General features: G+C 44.2%; 1 long non-coding RNA gene across 1 annotated transcript; it reads left to right on the top strand.

Annotated features, from left to right (window-relative positions):
• Positions 1 to 5,052: 5,052 nt before the first annotated feature.
• Positions 5,053 to 7,474, top strand: LOC125634411 (uncharacterized). Its single transcript, XR_007355910.2, has 3 exons — positions 5,053 to 5,292; positions 5,631 to 5,668; positions 6,631 to 7,474. It is a non-coding gene; the product is annotated as an uncharacterized LOC125634411 (long non-coding RNA).
• The last annotated feature ends 211 nt before the right edge of the window (positions 7,475 to 7,685 follow it).

Raw genomic sequence — 7,685 nt, 5'->3', positions numbered from 1 at the left:
ACCTTTCTTCAAGCGTCCCAATCAGCACAATGGCCTACACCAGCCTTCATGGTCTGCTGGCTAGCCCCATTGATGTGGAGTTTGGGGGAATCGGGGAATGGGGATTGGTTCCACCTCCTCACCGTGCCACAGCCCTTGGGGTGATGTATACTATTGGGAGTCAATGTACTCACATGAACACAGGAACTATAATGGTGACAGCCCCTGCATGGATGGGATGCACAGGGGGGAAAGCCTGCTTGCATCCATTTCTCTCCCCTCCCCACCCCCCCGCACTCTCTTTTCTTGGTGCCCATCATCATACTATTTAAATGATTCCATGCACTCACACAAAGGTCTGGTCTTTACGATTTTATGAGAAACGACAAATTTGACTCAGGGTGAGATTTTGCAAATGCTGTTGAAGACATTGCTTTTCATGTGGCACCGTGTTATTCTATAGTGGAACATATCCGAAATTGTCACACAAGTGCAGGAGGTGAAATCATCTTTTTACAGCAAAATCAGCTTAGCACAGTGAAATGACAGCTTTTCCCCTATAAAAGTTGCCTTTCATTTGTGTGGAAACCAGTGAATTACTCAAGGCAAACCATGTCAGTAGCACAAATTGTGTCAGCAGCACAATTGTTTTTAATGTAGCACAGCCAGACGGGGGGATGGAGCAGAATGGAAATTGGAGGGATGACACTATTGGGTGGATGAGCCTCAGAGTTCAGATAATCCCCACAAGGTTTTGGGTGCCTTTCTAAAGTGTTTCTGGATTTCTTAGCGTTAGCCTCTTTTCCCTCCTCCCTCTTTTCCAAATTGCATCTTTCTTCTCAGCCAAGCCAGAGCCTTCTACTTTCCTTGATACCAAACTTTCATCCCAGGCTCTTCAACTCCCAGCATCTTCTCTTAACTCCTTACAGCACCCCCAGCCCACCATCTCCCTCCCTCTGTCCCTAACTGACCTTCCAGTTGCCTTTGTATGGTGATAGTTCACTGGAAGGAATGCTGTGGCTCTAGGTATAAATGTAGGTAGAGTGTTCTCACTTGCTTTAGTTTTACATGTGTTCATTATGTAAGGGCCTTTCAAAGCTGCCCCTCGACGCTGTGTTTCGGTGAACAGGATGATCAGTGCTGCTGCTGTTGTTTTCTAGCCCCCTGCTGGAACGTGCACCATGCTGTGCAGGGTACCAAAGCAACTACCCAACATCTTTCATGTGGGAGAACTATTCTGTAAAGTTAATAGTTCTGACTTGCATAGAATTGGAAGGAAGATACATTTTACTCTGATTTTGTGCTCATTTTTTGGAGTGGATAGAAACCACAATGGAGAGAGAGGGTTTGTTTCAGGCCAGTCTCATCTTCTGGCTAGCTGCCCTGAGCCAAAGCTTGTGTACGATATCTGTCACAGGTCGACACTGGCACTTAAAGAGGAAGTAGGGCCAGGGCACCTGTGCCTTAGCAGCACACTCCAATTTGGCCAATTAATCGGGCTTAAAAGAGAAAACCTGGGTCTCATGGAGAGGAGCTCCAATGAGTCGGGACTGCCTGGGAGAAGGCGATTGTGTAAGTGATGAGAGCTGGCAGAGACTGTGCTTGGGTTCTGGGAGAAGGCTAAAGGCTGGAGAGTAGTAAATAGGGTTTGCAGGCTGCTGTCCTCAAGCCAGAGATGGAGGCTACTCCAGGGAGCAGCAGAGGGAGTTTCCTGCTAGCTCTAAGCTGGAGAGCTAGAGCTAAGGGCCAGAGAGGCTGCAGACTGCCATGAGTGCAGGGAACGGGACTAGATGACCTCTCAAGATCCCTTCCAGAACTAAAATTCTATGATTTTATGAAGTTATTGGATTACCTGTGAGGGGAAACTGAGAGAGGGTGACACAGCACCACCCCGGCTATGAAAGGGGTGCTCAGGAGGCGGTTGGCCCTGTTACACTAACACTTTCCCAGGATACAGCACCCTAGAATATAATTTTCCCACCAGCCACAAATACAATCCTCCCCTCCCACAGGCCCTTGGGAAAGCAAGGGCCTATGGAGTCTCCAAAATAGACTTCCACAAATATCAGTTGGGAATCAGAGAAAGTTACTCAAACTCCTTCACCCTTAAAGTGACTCAAGATTGGTTCAAGTTTTGGATGAATGGGCTTACTCATCTTTAGATGGTACCAGAGCTAGAGATGGGGTGCCTGGCCTGGGAATCCAGAACAGGAAAATGGTGGCTTGCTGTGGATGAAAGGGCAACAGTAAATGAAAATGTAAACATGCTCTATCATTCATACATTTGTGGGTTTAGCCACATGTATATGTGTGTGCATTTAAACAGAGAAAGAAATGTGTTGTGTGTAAATATCTGTTATGTTCTCTCTAGTAGGGCTGGTCGTGAATACGTCAAGTTTTTCTTCAACCTGCATCTTAGTCCAATAACCAGTTTTCTAACCACACACATCTCTCTTCCCTCACCTAAATTCTTATGTTCTGAAGCTTTCATGTTGGTCAAATAAAAAGTATCAGCACCTCATCTACTTGTTTGCATTGAGAACCAATTTTTTTTTCACTTTAAATACCGTTGAGAGCTCTCTTTATGAGCTTCAATTAGGATTTTGCTATGGAGGGCTTATTAGAGTATTTTATTGGTACTTTAACACATTTTCTTTGTTAAAAGGTAGTTTAGAAGCTAGTTTAAGAAGCTTGTAAATGAGAGCTGCAGTGAGCTGTCTAGCACTGACAAACTCCTATCAACAGGCCTCTCAAAGGCTTTCTGAAACTCACCTGAGACTTGACCGTCATGATGAAACTGAGCTCCTGCTGGACTCTCCAGGAAGGGTGATTCTAAAGAAAACATTAGGGGATAAATATTAGCTGGACTATTTTTGGAATATTTGCCCTGAACAGAAGAGATTTAAGGCCGGCAGAAACTTTAATTTTGATCTGATCTAAATATTTATATGGCATCCAATTACTGTGATATCCAGGGGGCTGAACATAGGAATCCAGCTGAGCTGATGAAGTGGAAAAAAGAGATATTACTTTGATCAGTATCATGGGATAACAGCAGCAGCCATAGAAGTCGGCCAAAATTAGGAGTGCAACAACTCTTCTGATAAAGAGACCCTGTTGGCTGTAGAAACAATCCCCAGATAATGGTAAGAGACCAATGCCTGAGAAGTCCAACACTCAGACAGACTGTGGACAGGAGGTGGCATCTGAAGAGGATCTGAGGAGATGATGTCCCCTTTCAGTCAGGTGGGTTGCTGAGGCAAGGTTTTTTTTTTTTTTTTAAATGTTCACTTAAACAAGCGCACAGGGCATTTTTAACCTTTGATTTCATGGTTTCTTTCCTCTTCCTATTTTTTCCAGTAAAAATCTGATATTTTTTTAAAAACAACTGGAACTGAATACTTTTAGCTGGGGACAATTACTGGTAGGAAACGGCGCTTTCCTCAGGGAAAATAAACACAGAAGGGAGCCCAAGTACAAGGTCAATGGTTATGGTGGCTGGTGAGAGCCAGTGTGCACCTGGAGAGAACAGGCCATCCTGAAAGGTACAAGGCCCAGTTAGAGTGTGAGATCAAGCCCTCATTGTGAATACCATTTCATATCCCAGCAGTCTGTCTGGCTCTTCCCAGGTTCCTCCTTTCGGACAAAAGGCGGAGGGTAGGGTAGGGGAACCTGGACCCTCCCTTTCCACCATTCACAGCCCAGGGGGAAGGGGTGAGGCGTGTCCCAGTCCCCTCTAGCTGATACACCACACCAACCTCTCCTGGGTCACTTCCTATCTTCCCTTTGTTCTCCTCAGTTTGGGGCATGGCCAGGGCGCCCTGCTCTGTTCCAGCAGAGAGCTGCTCAGACAGGCTCAGTCATGCACACAGTCAGTAGGGACTTCCCAGCTCCCTTCTCACTGTCCATTGATTCCACCTTGTCAGGGAGAATGGGGGAGAAAGAGGGGCCGGGTCAGGCCCCTGGCTGTCTAGTTGGACCTTCCCCACAGTCCAGGTCCTTCCCCTGTCGATTCCTCTGTTCCAGAAGCTATTAATTGGCTTCCTTCCTGCAGACAGCTTCTCTTTCACTCTCCCACTGCCAGAGTCCCCTTCTAAGCAGGTCCTCCATTTGGAGCATGCTCTGCAGCTGCTGTGGAGAGGGGGTCTTCTTGGCCCAGTATTGCTCCATCACTCCCTTAATCTTAAGGAGGGGTCTGTAAATCCCATCTCACACACACCCTTTGAAAGCTTGTTTGTGGCACTCCTGGTTTCCTGACTTGCCAGTACTATCCCCATGGCAGACCCCAGCATTCTCTGGTGGTGGCCTTGCCCACAGATCCAAACTTTGTGGTCCTTGGAACCCTCTCCCAGTCAGATTCTTGGATTCTGCTCTGATATGCCCTTGCAATTTGGTGCTTATCACTTGAGTTTGTGTCACTAACAGCATGCTGCTATACTGGAAGGAAGAAGAGTGACTTCATCAATGCAAGGGACTGGGGTATTTGTCAATCTGACTTGTGATCTTGAGCAAATCATTTAACTTTCCTATCCCCTGGTGGTCCAGGATTGCTAACATGAGGATTCCTCAGGATCTAAGAAGTGAAAAATCAACAAGTGTAAATGCTTCAGAAACAGAAGTTGGAATGTTTGTTATTCAAGCCTAAATTGCCCATTATTCTGCTAGGGCACGTTTCACTACAAAACCATTTGGCATTACTGGATGAAACAGTAGATGTCCTCTTGCATTTGACCTTAGGCACTAAAGTATAAACCCTTATTTCTTTTGCTTGGTTAATTAATTAATGAGATTAGCTATTAGATAAATAACTTATCCTCACGGTCAGCCCACTTGCCCAAATGTCCAGCTCTAGCTTGATGGAATGTAACATACAGGGTATGCTTTATTTAATATTGGAAGTGACTAGGACACTGTCAAAATATTACCCAGAGTGAAACATTCCAATCAAGCAAAAAGAAATGCTTGCTGCCTAGTTAATCATTTCCTATATAACTGCAAAGGGCTCAGAGGAGGTAAAGAACAATAGCACAATGAAATGTATTTGAACAGCTGACTGTACGCAAGAACTCAGAGGGCCTGTCTGTGTATGAGAAATTTTCTAGAACCAGTTCAGCTAAACCAGCCCCAAAACTGGGTGGAGCCATAGTGGAGACCCAATTTAAGGCAGGCTGACCCATTTTTACTGGTTTCAAGACTATATCAGGATGAAATGCTTTTAAAACTGGTGAGAAAATGTCTCCTAGCCCTACAGGAACACATACAGAATATATAAACAAGTCCTTATGGGCCGCATTTATGTTTTTCTATGAAAAGGTAAGTACGTGAATAAATATTTTTCAGTCAATTCCACAGACTTTTTTCTCTATCCTGCTCTTCTCTTTTGGCCATATTCTATGTTTCCTAAATCTACAGTACATCACTCATAAAGACTTAATAGTGAAAACTGTCCACAGTTTATCTAAGGATCAAACAGCTGTTGTCTTCACAGGTCTTTCTTTTACTAATATGAATTAATGTTTTCCAGTGTAGTTTTCTACATTTCTGCTGGGGAGGCTAACCCTTCCCAGAGGCATTCTTTGGCAGATAGCAAAATAATTAGAGTAGCAGATATATATATATATATTTTTTTTTTTTTCTTTCCTCCTGGATAGATTACAGATTGGATATTGGCTAAAAGTGGATGAACACAGTAAGTATTTTAATCTTGCAATGATTTCATGTACTTATATACTACAGCTGGGCATGCTTTCCAAGCTATGAGCTACATCCTTAAGTTCTTAAATTATCTCCAATTGCAGCATATACTGTGTGGCCCAGTCCTACTATAATGGGAGAGGGAGTGGGCTGTAGTGGTTCCATTTCAGTGTCACTATAGAAATTTCTAAGCACTAGATACTTGTCTTAACGGTGTTTTTCAGCTGGAAAGCTTTGGAGATCTCAATGTACAGGACATATTCAAGCCCAGCAACTGCTGCACTTGGTTGTTTTTGATAAGGGACAACGGGGCATGTTGGATGAAATTCACACACAAACCTATCATAAAGCCTAAGTAAATGGGCTTTGAATGGGGAACTCTGAAGGGGTTTGCTGAGAGATATAATACACCCTACAACCTGTAGGGGGAATGGGGCAGCTCCACATTCCTCCATGGTTGTTTGTAGCAAGGGATAACACCTGTAAGCCTTTGCACTTCCACTATAGACCTGTTCCTCCCACCCCAACACTACTCCACATTGCCCTACTCCTTCACATGTAAGAGGTGGCAACTGCCGTTTGCACACAAAATAAGAAGTTCATTTCCATATGTTCCCCACCCTCCAAGTGTTCAGCTACTCCCAGGGCCAGAGCTAGACTTCTTCCTTTTGGTCTTGTAAAGTGGGCCTGCAGTCAGAGGTGCCGCCTGATGCCTTTTACATGCTGCAATATTATCTTGGCTCCTCAGATCACTCCCCAAAAGAGCCTGGAATCCTGTTAATGAGGGCAGGCAGATTTATTCATGTTAATGTCAGCCCCTACATGTGCCTCAGAGACTTTTACTGCTTAATTCAGCTGGTCCTGGCCCCTTTGATTCGAGCCTGGGCGGGATGTCAGGCTATAGCAGTAACTTTAACAGTTCATGACTTGCTGCCTCTACTTTTATGTCTTTTACAGATACCAGTGGAGTCTTTTCTTCAAGCAGGAGCTGAAATCCTCCATGTCTCATGCCTCTGGGAATGATTCCTGCTGCTCGGAAAGAAAGCAAAGATGACAATGTGACTGGGGACCCACAACTCCACCTACTACTTCCACACGAATGCTCGATACAATCATCTGTCTTACGAACAGCAAAAGTTTTTCCAGAAGTGGGTGGTGTTTGTTTTGTTTTTTGGTATTATAAGGTTCTTCAGAGTCTGTGTGTGGTTCTCCTGCCCAAGAACTATCCTCCTTTCATGCTCTCTTTATCAGGATTTACTGTGTGATGAGGGCAGGGCCAAAACCACACGCCATTTTGAAGTAGCTAATTCCTCAGTCTGTTTCAAGATTTGAGGCTTGCTTGCTGGTCTTGGACACACTCTATTTTTCCTTCTGTTCTGAGGATTAGTTTTTAGTGAACACCTGTATCTAAAACCTATTTGAATATTTAACTATATTATAATGCAATCTGTACTTATCAGACTTTCCTTTGCATTCTTTACTTTTGCAGTGATAATTGCCATAATTAAGCAGGGGTAGATAAATAATTACCCTAGTGTTAATACTTGGATATCAAAGAAAGCAATCTCCTCCACATAATGCCCTGTCCTCAGATCTCACATCTGGAAATATGAGTGCAATTAGACGTTGTTTGATTTTTTGTTTTTGTTCATTGTTTGTTCATAACCTGTATTAAGGACTGATCCAAAGCACACTTGGAGTCAATGGAAAGATTCCCATTGACTTCAGTAGGCAGTGGATCAAGCCCTTGTTGTACATCTGTTTTCTTGTTCCATAATAAAAGCTTTAATCAGCGATAGAACAGTTTGGAATGCTTCTGGGAGAGCCTGGGTGTGGTACTCAAGGACTGTGCTGATCACTGTCTTGCTCCTGACTGAAGGTTGACCTGAGGGCCCTACAGAGCTAAAGCCAGGGACCGCTCCAACATGAACTAAAGGTTCAAGTCCCGTAGCGAGCAGCTGGAACAGATTCATAGCCTTTGTGACTTGAAGACAGAAGCAGGGATGCATAAC

This window comes from Caretta caretta, chromosome 3 (assembly GCF_965140235.1).
Source record: "Caretta caretta isolate rCarCar2 chromosome 3, rCarCar1.hap1, whole genome shotgun sequence".
Taxonomy (NCBI): Eukaryota; Metazoa; Chordata; order Testudines; family Cheloniidae; genus Caretta; species Caretta caretta.
The sequence above is the reverse complement of the archived record's forward strand: the minus strand, read 5'-3'. Positions and strand labels throughout refer to the sequence as shown.